Source organism: Aegilops tauschii, chromosome 6 (assembly GCF_002575655.3).
Source record: "Aegilops tauschii subsp. strangulata cultivar AL8/78 chromosome 6, Aet v6.0, whole genome shotgun sequence".
Taxonomy (NCBI): domain Eukaryota; kingdom Viridiplantae; phylum Streptophyta; class Magnoliopsida; order Poales; family Poaceae; genus Aegilops; species Aegilops tauschii.
Genome location: NC_053040.3, coordinates 304,796,004 through 304,812,096, shown reverse-complemented (window position 1 = coordinate 304,812,096; position 16,093 = coordinate 304,796,004).

The following is a 16,093-nucleotide window of genomic DNA, read 5'->3' as shown; positions in this document are numbered from 1 at the left end:
AAGCTGCCTCCGCCCTCCTCTCGTACTCATCTGCCTCCTCTCTGGTAATAACATATCTTCCTTTTGCCTGATAATCAAAGAAGGCAGGAGCAGGGAGAGTAATACGGACAACACGCCGTTTATCAAAGATTAGTCGATACTGGAGAGGTGATTCATTCCTCTCGACAAACTGGTGGTGGACCATAGAATTAAAGTCTAAATAAGTGGGAGGCAACTCCATATCATCCTCACGAATGTCCACATCAAGAAAATCAGCTAAGCGGGTTGCATAAATTCCTCCAAAGAAATCTCCATTAAATCTATTATGATGCAACCTACGTGTAACAATGGCTCCCATATTATAAGATTGGTCTCCCAACACAGCACTCCTAAGAATACTGAGATCAGGGACACACATGTAACATGCTTCATCTTTACCATTTATGCATCTACCTATGAAGAGAGCAAAATAATGTATAGGAGGAAAAGGGATGCTCCCTATGGTAGCTTGTGTTATATCTCTAGATTCCCCCACGGTTATACCAGCAAGAAAGTTTCTAAATTCTGATTTACGGGGATCACTAATACTACCCCATTCTAGAAGTTTGCAAGCAGAAGTAAAATCATCTAAGTCCCTGGTATAAGATTTTTCATAAAGATCAAACATGACCGTTGGAGAATTACGTGAAGATGAAAATTCAAACCTCCTCACAAATGAGCTAGTGAGTTGATGGTACTCGGGGCATTTGTCTGCCTCAAAGCTCACAAGATCGGTGTTACGCAAATATGCGTTAAATTCTTCTTTGATCCCCGCTCGATCCATAAAATTTTCTAAAGGCCATTCACAGGGCCGCACAAGAGCGTCCCTTGGTGGTTCCTCGTCAGCATCACGTTTTGCAAGCCTGGGTCCTGGCTTCCTTGAAGAACCTCCTTCGAACATTTTCCTAAACATATTTCTTCCTCTGAAAAATTTCTGAAATTTTTAGTAACTTCAAATAAAAGTGAACCAAACTCCACAAAATTGGTAGCAACTACTCCTACAAGTGCCTAGAGACTATATCAAGCATTAGAACTACTTGGAACCATATAAATTTGACATGAAAGCTCAAGAACATGGTCACCTAGGCAGCACAAATTTGCAATGAATAAAGCACTAGAAAAAAGAAAAAAACTAATTGGACCAATGGAGGAGTCACATACCAAGGAACAATCTCCCCAAGCAGTTTTGTGAGAGGTGCTTTGAGCAAGGAGATCGAAAATCGCAGCAAAGTGAGCTAGAACTCGTGCTTGAGCTAGATATTCGTGTTTGTGGGAGGAAGAAGAAGTGGATGGGTGCAGGAATAAGTGGAGGAGGGCCACCGTGGGCCCACGAGGCAGGGGCGCGCCCTCCACCCTCGTGGCCAGGTGGCAACTCCTCCCGCTGTGTTTTCAGTACCATAAATCCTCAAATATTCCAGAAAAAATCATATTGAATTGGCAGGCATTTGGAGGACTTTTATTTTCAGGGTATTTTTATATTGCACGGATAAATCAGGAAACAGACCGAAAAATACTATTTTTACTTTATTTCAACTAAATAACAGAAAGTATAAAGAGGGTACAGAAGTTTGTGCCTTCTATTTTCATCCGTCTCATGCTCATCAAAAGGAATCCACTAACAAGGTTGATCAGGTCTTGTTAATAAACTCATTCCGAGTAACATGGAACCGGAGAAATTTCGAATAACACTATGTTACCTCAAGGGGGATATGCACATCCCCAATAATAAGAATATCATATTTCTTGTTGACAGTAGGAAGAGGACATTCAAAACCTCCAAATATAATCGATGGAATTTTTCCAATAGAGTTGATACTATGAACTTGAGGTTGTTTCCTCGGAAAGTGTACCGTATGCTACCATTAACATGAAAAGTGACATTGCCTTTATTGCAATCAATAACAGCCCCTGCAGTATTCAAGAAAGGTCTTCCAAGAATAATAGACATACTATCGTCCTCGGGAATATCAAAAATAACAAAGTCCGTTAAAATAGTAACGTTTGCAACCACAACAGGCACATCCTCACAAATACCGACAGGTATAGCAGTTGATTTATCAGCCATTTGCAAAGATATTTCAGTAGGTGTCAACTTATTCAAGTCAAGTCTACGATATAAAGAGAGAGGCATAACACTAACACCGGCTCCAAGATCACATAAAGCAGTTTTAACATAGTTCCTTTTAATGGAGCATGGTATAGTAGGTACTCCTGGATCTCCAAGTTTCTTTGGTATTCCACCCTTAAAAGTATAATTAGCAAGCATGGTGGAAATTTCAGCTTCCGGTATCTTTCTCTTATCAGTGACAATATCTTTCATATATTTAGCATAAGGATTCATTTTGAGCATATCAGTCAATCGCATACGCAAAAAGATAGGTCTAATCATTTCAGCAAAGCGCTCAAAATCCTCATCATCCTTTTTCTTGGATGGTTTGGGAGGAAAAGGCATGGGTTTTTGAACCCAAGGTTCTCTTTCTTTACCATGTTTCCTAGCAACAAAGCCTCTCTTATCATAACGTTGATTCTTCGATTGTGGGTTATCAAGATCAACTGCAGGTTCAATTTCTACATTATTATCATTACTAGGTTGAGCATCATCATGAACATCATCATTAACATTTTCACTAGGTTCATGTTCATTACCAAATTGTGTTTCAGCATCAGAAATAGATATATCATTTGGATTCTCAGGTGGTTCAGCAATAGGTTCACTAGAAGTTTGCAAAATCCTATCATTTTTCTTTTTCTCCCTTTAAGAAGAACTAGGTGCATCAATATTATTTCTCTGAGAATCTTGCTCAATTCTTTTAGGGTGGCCTTCAGGATACAAAGGTTCCTGAGTCATTCTACCAGTTCTAGTAGCCACTCTAATAGCATAATCATTTTTCTTACTATTCATTTCATTGAGCAAATCAATTTGAGCCTTAAGTACTTGTTCTACTTGAGTGGTAACCATAGAAGCATGTTTGCTAACAAGTTTAAGTTCACATCTAACATCAGCCATATAATCACCCAAGTGTTTAATCATATAAGTATTTTGTTTTAATTGTCTACCAAATAAGCATTGAAATCTTCTTGTTTGACAGTAAAATTATCAAACTCTTCTAAGCATTTCCTAGCAGACTTATAGTGAGGAATATCACCTTCATCAAATCTATAGAGAGAATTTACCTTTACTACCTGTGTCGGGTTATCAGGACCTGGAGGTTCTTCAATAGGTAATGGATTAAGATCATGTGTTTCTTCAACAGGCGGTAAATTAAGACCATGTATTTCTTCAATCGGAGGTAAATTCTTAACATCTTCAGCTTTAATACCTTTTTCTTTCATAGATTTCTATGCCTCTTGCATATCTTCAGGACTGAGAAATAGAACACCTCTCTTCTTCGGAGTTGGTTTAGCAGTAGGCTCAGGAATTAGCTCTGGAAGTGTCCAATTATTTTCATTTGTCAACATATTATTCAATAGAATCTCAGCTTCATCCGGTGTTCTTTCCCTGAAAACAGAACCAACACAACTATCTAGGTAATCTCTGGAAGCATCGGTTAGTCCATTATAAAAGATATCAAGTATTTCATTTTTCCTGAGAGGATGATCAGGCAAAGCATTAAGTAACTTGAGAAGCCTCCCCCAAGCTTGTGGGAGACTCCCTTCTTCAATTTGCACAAAGTTGTATATTTCCTTTAAAGCAGCTTGTTTCTTATGTGCAGGGAAATATTTAGCAGAGAAGTAATAAATCATATCCTGGGGACTACGCACACAACCAGGATCAAGAGAATTAAACCATATCTTAGCATCACCCTTTAATGAGAATGGAAATATTTTAAGGATATAAAAGTAGCGAGATCTCTCATCATTAGTGAACAGGGTGGCTATATCATTTAATTTAGTAAGATGTGCCACAACAGTTTCAGATTCATAGCCATGAAAAGGATCAGATTCAACCAAAGTAATTATATCAGGATCAACAGAGAATTCATAATCCTTATCGGCAACACAGATAGGTGAAGTAGCAAAAGCAGGGTTAGGTTTCATTCTATCTTTAAGAGATTCCTTACTCCATTTAACTAATAGCCTCTTGAGCTCAGATCTACCTTTGCCGGCCAAAATAGCTGCAGAAGCTTCCATATCAAAAAAATAACCCTCAGGAATAACAGGCATATCTTCATCATCACTTTCATCAATATAATCAGTATCAATAATTTCTTTCTCTCTAGCCCTAGCAATTTGTTCATCAAGAAATTCACTAAGGGGCACAGTAGTATCAAGCATAAATGTAGTTTCATCATAAGTATCATGCATAGCAGAAGTGGCATCATGAATAACATGCGACATATCAGAAAGAATAGTTGAAGCAGGTTTAGGTGTCGCAAGCTTACTCATAACAGAAGTTGAATCAAGTGCAGAGCTAGATGGTAGTTCCTTACCTCCCCTCGTAGTTGAGGGATAAATTGTTGTCTTAGCGTCTTTCAAGTTCTTCATAGTGACCGGCAGATATAAATCCCAAGTGACTCAAAGAATAGAGCTATGCTCCCCGGCAACGGCGCCAGAAATTAGTCTTGATAACCCACAAGTGTAGGGGATCGCAACAGCTTTTGAGGGTAAAGTATTCAAACCAAATTTATTGATTCGACACAAGGGGAGCCAAAGAATATTCTCAAGTATTAGCAGTTGAGTTGTCAATTCAACCACACCTGGATAACTTAATATCTGCAGGAAAGTAGTTAGTAGCAAAGTAATATGATAGTAGTGGTAACGGTAACAAAAGAGTAATGAAAGCAAAATAAATATTTTTGGTGTTTTGTAGTGATTGTAACAGTAGCAACGGGGAAGTAAATAAGCAAGAACCAGTATATGGAAAACTCGTAGGCATTGGATCGGTGATGGATAATTATGCCGGATGCGGTTCGTCATATAACAATCATAACATAGGGTGACACAGAACTAGCTCCAATTCATCAATGTAATGTAGGCATGTATTTAGAATATAGTCATACGTGCTTATGGAAAAGAACTTGCATGACATCTTTTGTCCTTCCCTCCCGTGGCAGCGGGGTCCTAACGGAAACTAAGGGATATTAAGGCCTCCTTTTAATAGAGAACCGGAACAAAGCATTAGCACTCAGTGAATACATGAACTCCTCAAACTATGGTCATCACCGGGAGGGGTCCCGATTATTGTCACTTCGGGGTTGCCGGATCATAACACACAGTAGGTGACTATAGACTTGCAAGATAGGATCAAGAACTCACATATATTCATGAAAGCATAATAGGTTCAGATCTGAAATCATGGCACTCGGGCCCTAGTGACAAGCATTAAGCATAGCAGAAGTCATAGCAACATCAATCTCAGAACATAATGGATACTAGGGATCAAACCCTAACAAAACTAACTCGATTACATGATAGATCTCATCCAACCCATCACCGTCCAGCAAGCCTACGATGGAATTACTCACGCACGGCCGTGAGCATCATGAAATTGGTGATGGAGGATGGTTGATGATGATGACGACGACGAATCCCCCTCTCCGGAGCCCCAAACGGGCTCCAGATCAGCCCTCCCGAGAGGTTTTAGGGCTTGGCGGCGGCTCCGTATCGTAAAACGCGATGATTTCTTCTCCTTGATTTTTTTCTCCCCGAAAGCAAATATATAGAGTTGGAGTTGGTGTCGGAGGAGCTCCAGGGGGGCCATGAGGTAGGGGGGCGCGCCCCCACCCTCGTGGACAGGTGGTGGGCCCCCTGGCCTTCATCTTTTGCAAGGATTTTTTATTATTTCCGAAAAGTTGTTTCGTGAAGTTTCAGGTCATTCCGAGAACTTTTGTTTCTGCACATAAATAACATCATGGCAATTCTGCTGAAAACAGCGTCAGTCCGGGTTAGTTCCATTCAAATCATGCAAGTTAGAGTCCAAAACAAGGGCAAAAGTGTTTGGAAAAGTAGATACGACGGAGACGTATCAGGGTTGATGCATGTTCTTGTCTTTGTTTCTCCGATAGAAATCTTGGGGCACTCTTTGAAGTTCTTTGTGTTGGATTGAGTGTTATGAATATGAATTTTCTTTGGTGTTATTTTAGTACAAACTCTAGGATAGATCGAACGGAAAGAATAGCTTTGTGTTATTTTAGTACGAACTCTTGAATAGATCGGACGGAAATAATAGCTTTGAGGTGGTTTCGTACCCTACAAACAATTTATTCTTATGTTCTCTGCTAGATAGGAACTTTGGAGTGATTCTTCATCGCACTTTGAGGGGTGGTTATATGATCCAATTATATTAGCACTGTTGAGAGATTGCACTAGCGAAAGTACGGACCCTAGGCCTCATTTTCAAGCATTGCAATACCGTTTTGTGCCCGTTTTCTATTTGCTACCTTGCTGTTTTTATTTATTCTGATTATAAAAATATATTTCTACCATCCATATTACACTTTTATCACCATCTCTTCGCCGAACTAGTGCACCTATACAATTTGCCATTGTATTGGGTGTGTTGGGGACACAAGAGATTTCTTGTATTTGGTTGCAGGGTCGTTTGAGAGAGACTATCTTCATCCTACGCCTCCTATGGATAGATAAACCTTAGGTCATCCACTTGAGGGAAAATTGCTACTGTCCTACAAAACTCTGCGCTTGGAGGCCCAACACGTGTCTACAAGAATAAAGTTGCATAGTAGACATCAATGGCAGAGGCGGAGCTTTGGTGGGTTGGTATGCTTGGAAAGGTGGATGTGCTACAGGCTGCGCTTGTTGCATCCGTGCGTCGCGCGCCACCTAGGTTTAGGCGCAATATCGCTGGGTGGCGGAAAACGGTGGCGTGTTCATAAAACGCCATAAACTGATGGAAGCTTAGCATAGAAGGAACATCGAGCTAGCACAAGAAGTACATGATGATCAGATGATCGTTTATACTACTTAATTATGCATGTAACAGTTTACTTTGGTGTGTGGAAATGTGATGTGTGCACTAGCCATCTATGTAATTGGATGTTTACCGTGTATTACACACATCTTGTTTATGTGAAACGTTTCTATTCTACTGGCTCAACACAAACAGTTTATCGCAATGAACTGTATGTCGTATATCGCACACACCTAGATCTTGCAGACCATTTATTTTGTGTTGCCTAATCACAAACAGTTCATCTGAGTGAACTGTATGCCGTATATCACACACACCTTCATCTAGCTGCCCGTTTCTGATGTTCCGCCTGATCAAAAACAGTTCATCCGAGTGAACAGTATGTTGTATATCGCACACGCCTTCATCTGGCTGCCCATTTCTGTTCTTCTTCCTCATCACAAACATTTAATTGAACTGAACCGTATGCCCTGCATCACACACGCAACTAAAATCAAAACCGTGTTTGATGGCTCTGCCATCGCAAATGGTTTGCATCTTTTTTGACGGCTTTTTACATCACCGTTTGTGATAAATGCATCGCACACAGTTTCATCAAAGGGTCTCTGATCATAGTGTCGCGTTAGCAACATCCTGAAGTAGTGTTACCTAGGTTAGCTCATAAATGTCATTTTTACCTAGGTTTTCTCCAAAATGACCCATTTTAGCTAAGTTAGCTCCAAAATGATCCATTTTTCCTAAGTTAGCCCATAAAGGGCATTTTTACCTAGGTTACCTATGTTAGGTCATAAATGTCATATACTTCTTCTTCTTCTTCTTCATTTTTTTGACCGTGTTCTTATTCATTTTCTTCTGCCTCTTCTTCTTCTAACTTTCTTGTTGCCCATTTTGCAGATTTCATTCACTTCACGGACGCTTGCATTGATGGAGGGCTTGTTTTCCATTTCTGTTTTCATTTTAGGAGAATGTGGAACTTGCTATGTGGAACTTGTAATATGTATGGATGAACTATGTTTGTTGAACTTGCTATGTATTGGATATCTCATATCTATGTGGAACTTGCTATCTCATATGTTTGTTGTGAAATATATATGTTTGCTGTGAAATATTGATGTCTACTACGCAACCTTCTTCTTGTAGATGTTGTTGGGCCTCCAAGTGGAGAGGTTTGTAGGACAGTAGCAAATTTCCCTCAAGTGGATGACCTAAGGTTTATCAATCCGTGGGAGGTGTAGGATGAAGATGGTCTCTCTCAAACAACCCTGCAACCAAATAACAAAGAGTCTCTTGTGTCCCCAACACACCCAATACAATGGTAAATTGTATAGGTGCACTAGTTCGACGAAGAGATGGTGATACAAGTGCAATATGGATGGTGGATATAGGTTTTTGTAATCTGAAAATATAAAAACAGCAAGGTAACTAATGATAAAAGTGAGCACAAACGGTATTGCAATGCTTCGAAACAAGGCCTAGGGTTCATACTTTCACTAGTGCAAGTTCTCTAAACAATAATAACATAATTGTATCATATAACTATCCCTCAACATGCAACAAAGAGTCACTCTAAAGTCACTAATAGCAGAGAACAAATGAAGAGATTATTGTAGGGTACGAAACCACCTCAAAGTTATTCTTTCAGATCGATCTATTCAAGAGTTCGTACTAGAATAACACCTTAAGACACAAATCAACCAAAACCCTAATGTCACCTAGATACTCTAATGTCACCTCAAGTATCCGTGGGTATGATTATATGATATGCGTCACACAATCTCAGATTCATCTATTCAAACCAACACAAAGTACTTCAAAGAGTGCCCCAAAGTTTCTACCGGAGAGTCAAGATGAAAACGTGTGCCAACCCCTATGAATAAGTTCACGGAACTCGCAAGTTGATCACCAAAACATACATCAAGTGGATCACGTAATATCCCATTGTCACCACAAATAAGCACATGCAAGACATACATCAAGTGTTCTCAAATCCTTAAAGACTCAATCCGATAAGATAACTTCAAAGGGAAAACTCAATCCTTTACAAGAGAGTAGAGGGGGAGAAACATCATAAGATCCAACTATAATAGCAAAGCTCGCGATACATGAAGATCAAACACATAGCTACTGGTACATACCCTCAGCCCCGAGGGTGAACTACTCCCTCCTCGTCATGGAGAGCGCCGGGATGATGAAGATGGCCACCGGTGATGGATCCCCCCTCCGGCAGGGTGCCAAAACAGGGTCCTGATTGGTTTTTGGTGGCTACAGAGGCTTGCGGCGGCGGAACTCCCGATCTATTCTGGTCCCCGATGTTTTTAGGGTATATGGATATATATATAGGCGAAAGAAGTTGGTCAGGAGAGCCACGAGTGGCCCACGAGAGTGGGGGCGCGCCCAGGGGGGTAGAGCGCACCTCCTTGCCTCGTGGCTTCCTCGAAGCTTCCCTGACGTCTACTCCAAGTCTCCTGGATTGCTTCCATTCCAAATATAACTCTCCGGAAGGTTTCATTCCGTTTGGACTCCATTTGATATTCCTTTTCCGTGAAACACTGAAATAGGCAAGAAAACAACATATTGGGTTGGGCCTCCGGTTAATAGGTTACTCCCAAAAATAATATAAAAGTGTATAACAAAGCCCATAAAACATCCTAGATGGATAATATAATAGCATGAATACTTCATAAATTATAGATACGTTGGAGACGTATCAAATATCGTATATTTGCTGTGAAAATGGTTAAATATAAGAAAAAACATAACAAATAGAGGCAATGCAGCCTCTTTGCCGTCTCCCACCGATGGCAAAGGGGTCTTTGCCGTCTTCCGCAGACGGCAAAGAGGCCACATGGCAGCAACCTATGGAACCTGGGAGCTGACCCATTTGGTCACTTTGCCGTCCACGGGAGAGGACAAAGTATTGGGCAGTTTGCCGTCAACTGGCAGACGGCAAAGCCTCACGTTAGCCACCTAACGTGGCTAACGTATATTCTTTGCCGTCTACGTTCTTTGCCGTTTGCCACCGACGGCAAAGGGCCTTTGCCGTACGCTTTGAGAAAGCAGACAACAAAGAAGTTGTTTACCGTAGCCTGCTTTGCCAGGCATGTTTGCTGTCGGCGGATGACGGTAAAGTCCTTTGCCGTCCGCTTTTCGGTCCTTTGCCATCTGCCTTGGCAGACGACAAAGTTGATTCCTGTAGTGTAATGACTACTCAAGGCTAAGCTGACCAACCTCCAATTTCTAATAGATGAGAACAAACCGATTCCCAGAGATGATAAAGGGCATGTATGTTTCAAGCGCGCTAAGTCACTGGTGACTCTAGAGCGCATGAACCATTGACACATATCACTCGAAAATGATGGTCCCAAAATGCAAGTGCGCTCCCAATCATTGGTGCATTCAATGGGGACTCCAAAGCACATCAAGCAATGAGGCATTCACACGATAACAAGTCCTGAAACCTACACTATATCGTAGACTCGACACTCTTGGTAAACATGTGGTAAACCTATACCATGTTCAACATAGTATGGCAGCATAGTGAAACATGGGGGAAGCATTATCACTAGTATAAACTTTCCTGGTACTTCATGAATTTCTTCACATAAGCACAATCTTGGCAATTGAAGAAGTTCTTGACACACACAATGTTGGTATGGCTACTCTTCGCTCTTGAACAATGTATCATTGATAAGAGCTTACGTAAAGAACCATACAATACAATCAAACTTAACAATAAAGTGTAGTGCATGGTGTCAGTGTTGATTGTGCTGTGAGATTAAGTGTTCATGTGTCAACTTATAAAGAATTAGGAAAAATATACTAGTTGTTACTTGGGATACATGTGACATAAGGGTTCACATGGATGAAGTATCAATAGGGAAGGTTCATCACCTAAGGGGTATGTGATGCAAAGTTGTATTGACAGATTCAATTAACAAAAAGAATCATCACAACTAGACTTATGGTCTATGAACTATGTCTTGAATGATAATTCAAACTTGATTGAACTTTTGAATTTAATAAAACTAACTTAATTTTGGTTTCAATGGAGTTCATAATTAAACATGCATTTAAGCTGAATTTGTAATTAAGTTTGGATTGGTTTGAACTCTTGAACTTCATATCTGAATTTGAGTTGGTTCAAATAATCTAAATTAGGTTCAAGTAAGTTGAATAGGTTCACTTAAGTTTTGGGTTATAATTCAATTTGAATTTGAATTAGGTTTTACCTTGTTTGAATTCAAATTGAATTGAGTTTAAATAAGATTTGAATTTGCATTAAGTTGAGTTTGAATTTTTAAGGTTGGGTTCACATTGAAATGAATTCATATATGATTAAGGTTGGTTCATGAATTCATTTGCAAAAGGTTTCATTTAATTTGAACTAATGAATTGGTCAATAGGTTCCCACTAGATTTAGACTAAATTCAAATTATGTTTGAATTTCCTAAAGTCAAATATGATCCAAAATTATTTACTAAATTTGAATTTAGGTTACTAATTTATCATGCAAAAAGAATTACTCAATTTTACCCTATGGTTTAAAAGTTATAACTTTTTTAGTTTGGATTTAATTTCAATTAAATCCGATGTTGAACTATATTTAATTTCAAATTTTAAAATATTTATTTTCAATTATAGTTAGTTAAGCTGAAACTACAATTCAATAGGTTTATTCTACCAAAAAAATATTTAAATTGGATTTACAAATTACTAATTAGACCCTTGTTAGCTTCTCACCCACGGTAGCTAGGTCATCGGAGAGCGTGGGGCCGGCGGCGTTGTCTCTATCGTCGACAAATTTGACGACGTGGGGGGTTGTTCTTTCGTGATGGCGGGTTGGTCAACAGGCTTCAGGAGGTGACGCAAAGGACGATGGTGTCCACGGCTTGCCTCAGGGACGACGGTGTTGACGATGGTGGCTCACCATAGATGCATGCGGCGATGTTGCTTGTCGGGTGAAGATGTTGCGCCCGATTTCGAGCTCCTATGGATGTGTGAATGGGTCAAAGAGATGCGCATGAGCAAGGCAAATATGACAGACAAGGTGGGGGGGTCAAACGCGAGCTCACCTTGCCGTAGTGGAGTTGGCGGCGGGGAGCTTTAGTCATCAGTGATATGGTGCATAGAGGGATGCTACTTCTTGAGCTTGCGTTGATTTTGAAGGAAATATGCCCTAGACGCAATAATAAAGTTGTTATTTTATATTTCCTTTAGGATAAAGGTTTACTATTCATGCTAGAATTGTATTGATCGGAAACCTTGATACCTGTGTGAATACATAAACAAACATCGTGTCCCTAGTGAGCCGCTACTAGGCTAGCTCGTTGATCAAAGATGGTTAAGGTTTTTGCTACATCTTGAGCATGCGTTGGTTTTCCCTTGAAGAGGAAAGGGTGATGCCGCAAAGTAGCGTAAGTATTTCCCTCAGTTTTTGAGAACCAAGGTATCAATCCAGTAGGAGACTACACGCAAGTCCCTCGTACGTGCACAAACAATCAAGAACCTTGCAACCAACACGATAAAGGGGTTGTCAATCCCTTCACGGGCACTTGCAAAAGTGAGATCTGATAAAGATAATAAGATAAATATTTTCAGTATTTTTGTTGTATAGATTGAAAAGTAAAGATTGTGAAATAAAAGGCGGCAGAAATAGTAAGTTGGCGGGAGATTGATATGATGGAAGATAAACCCAGGGGCCATAGGTTTCACTCGTGGCTTCTCTCAAGATAGCATAATTTACGGTGGGTGAACAAATTACTGTCGAGCAATTGATAGGATAGCGCATAGTTATGAGAATATCTAGGCATGATCATGTATATAGGCATCACGTCCATGACAAGTAGACCGAAACGATTCTGCATCTACTACTATTACTCCACACATCGACCGCTATCCAGCATGCATCTAGAGTATTAAGTTCATAAGAACAGAGTAACGCATTAGGCAAGATGACATGATGTAGAGGGATAAACTCAAGCAATATGATATAAACCCCATCTTTTTATCCTCGATGGCAACAATACAATACGTGCCTTGCTACCCTTGCTGTCACTGGGAAAGGACACCGCAAGATTGAACCCAAAGCTAAGCACTTCTCCCATTGCAAGAAAGATCAATCTAGTAGGCCAAACCAAACTAATAATTCTGAGAGACTTGCAAAGATATTTAAATCATGCATAAAAGAATTCAGAGAAGAATCAAATATTGTTCATAGATAATCTTGATCATAAACCCACAATTCATCGGATCTCGACAAACACACCGAAAAAAGAATTACATCGAATAGATCTCCAAGAAGATCGAGGAGAACTTTGTATTGAGATCCAAAGAGAGAGAATAAGCCATCTAGCTAATAACTATGGACCACAAAGGCCTGTGGTAAATGATACATCTCCATCGTATCTACTTTTCCAAACACTTTTGCCCTTGTTTTGGACTCTAACTTGTATCATTTGAATGGAACTAACCCGGACTAACGCTGTTTTCAACAGAACTGCCATGATGTTGTTTTATGTGCAGAAAACAAAAGTTCTCGGAAAGTCCTGAAACTCCACGGAACGTCTTAGAAAAAATAATAGAAAATCGTCGCCAAAGATGAAGACCAGGGGGCCCACACCCTGTCCACAAGGGTGGGGGCGCGCCCTCCCCCCCCCCCCCCCCAAGGCGTGCCCCCCTACCTCGTGGGCCCCCTGGAGACCCTCCGACGCCAATTCCAACTCTATATATTGGGTTTCGGAGAGAAAAAAATAGAAGAGAAGAGTTCATCGCGTTTTATGATACGGAGCCGCGGCCAAGCCCTAAAACCTCTCGGGAGGGCTGATCTGGAGTCCGTTCGGGGCTCCGGAGAGGGGGATTCGTCGCCGTCGTCATCATCAACCATCCTCCATCACCAATTTCATGATGCTCACCGCCGTGAGTGAGTAATTCGATCGTAGGCTTGCTGGACGGCGATGGGTTGGATGAGATTTATCATGTAATCGAGTTAGTTTTGTTAGGGTTTGATCCCTAGTATCCACTATGTTCTGAGATTGATGTTTCTATGACTTTGCTATGCTTAATGCTTGTCACTAGAGCCCGAGTGCCATGATTTCATATCTGAACCTATTATGTTTTCATGAATATATGTGAGTTCTTGATCCTATCTTGCAAGTCTATAGTCACCTACTGTGTGTTATGATCCGGCAACCCCGAAGTGACAATAATCGGGACCACTCCCGGTGATGACCATAGTTTGAGGAGTTCATGTATTCACTATGTGCTAATGCTTTGTTCCGGTTCTCTATTAAAAGGAGGCCTTAATATCCCTTAGTTTCCATTAGGACCCCGCTGCCACGGGAGGGTAGGACAAAAGATGTGATGCAAGTTCTTTTCGATAAGCACGTATGACTATATTCGGAATACATGCCTACATTACATTGATGAATTGATGCTGACGAGGAACCACCAAGAGACGCTCTAGTGCGGCCTTGTGAGTGGCCTTTGAAAAAATTTATGGATCGAGTGGGAATTAAAGAAGAATTTAACGCATATTTGCGTAACTCCGGTCTTGAGGACTTTGAAGCAGACAAATGCCCCCAGTATCATGATCTCACTAGTTCATCTGTGAGGAGGTTTGAGTTTTCATCTTTGCGTAATTCTCCTTCTGTCATGTTTGATCTTTATGATAAATCTTATACCATGGACTTAGAAGATTTTACATTGGCTTGCAAACTCCCACAATGGGGCAGTACTATTGATCCCCGAAAATCTGAATTTAGAGACTTTCTTGCTAGTATAACTGTGGGTGAATCTAGAGATATAACACAAGCCACTATAGGGAGCATTCACTTTCTTGCTATACATTATTTTGCTCTCTTCATTGGTAGGTGCATAAATGCTAAGGATGAAGCATGTCACATGTGTGTCCCTGATCTCAGCATTCTTAGGAGTGCTGTGTTAGGAGACCAATCTTATCATATGGGAGCCATTGTAGCTCGTAGGTTGCATCATAATAGATATAACGGAGATTTCTTTGGAGGAATTTATGCAACCCGCTTAGCTAATTTTCTTGAGGTAGACATTCGTGATGGTGATATGGAATTGCCTCCTACTTATTTAGATTTTAATTCTATGGTCCACCACCAGTTCGTTGAGAGGACTGAATCACCTCTCCAGTATCGACTAATCTTTAACAAACGGCATGTTGTCCGTATTACTCTTCCTGCTCCTGCCTTCTTTGACTTTCAGACAAAAGGAAGATATGTTATTACCAGAGAGGAGGCAGATGAGTCTGAAAGGAGAACGGAGGCGGCTCGACGCCATGCTGCAGCTCAGGAGGCGGTAGCCGCTGCATCGCAATACGACCCCAGCTACACCTACGGATATCAGCCAGGCTATCCCTGGCAATAGACCAACTTAGGCCAAAAGCCTAAGCTTGGGGGAGTACGTATTTCTCACCAACTTTACATTTATGTTCACACACACTCATTGCTAGATGTCGGTGCTCATACTTTTTCACTGTAATATCCATGCTAGTTTATTTTCTTTTTCCTGCTTTCGTCTCGTGTGTTTGTTAAACTTTAAGAAAACAACAACAAAATAGTGTAGCTTCTTGTTAGTTTACTTTTCTTGTTGTAGTAGTAATAATTAAAAAGAAAACCCAAAAATATTTCCTATTCTTGTTTTACTTGTTGGGAGCTTTCCCGTGTAAATAGTTTTATTTCTTTCCTTTTCTTTGGGGGTCGATAGGAGAAGACCATGATTAAATTGTTGAAGTGGCTCTTATATGCATTATTGTTGATTTAACCAAGAGCCCATATTGCCTTTTCTTCTCCTGCTTATTGAATGCTCGCAGATTCCAGCTTAGTCCAATGCACGTGCACTCTTATTATTATTCACATCGTTCGGTCGTGCAAGTGAAAGGCAATTATGATGATATATGATGAATTGACTGAGATGGGAAAAGCTGGTATGAACTCGACCTCTCTTGTTTTTGTAAATATGATGAGTTCATCGTTCTTGATTCAGCTTGTTATGAATAAACATGTTTGCAATGACAATTAGAGATCATAGTTGCTTATGCCATGCTTGATTAGCTATGAGTTATAATGGTTTACACTTGCGTGCCAACATGCTATTAAAATGGTTGTGATGTGGTATAGCGGGGTGGTATCCTCCTTTGAATGAATTGAGTGACTCGACATGGCACATGTTCACGCATGTAGT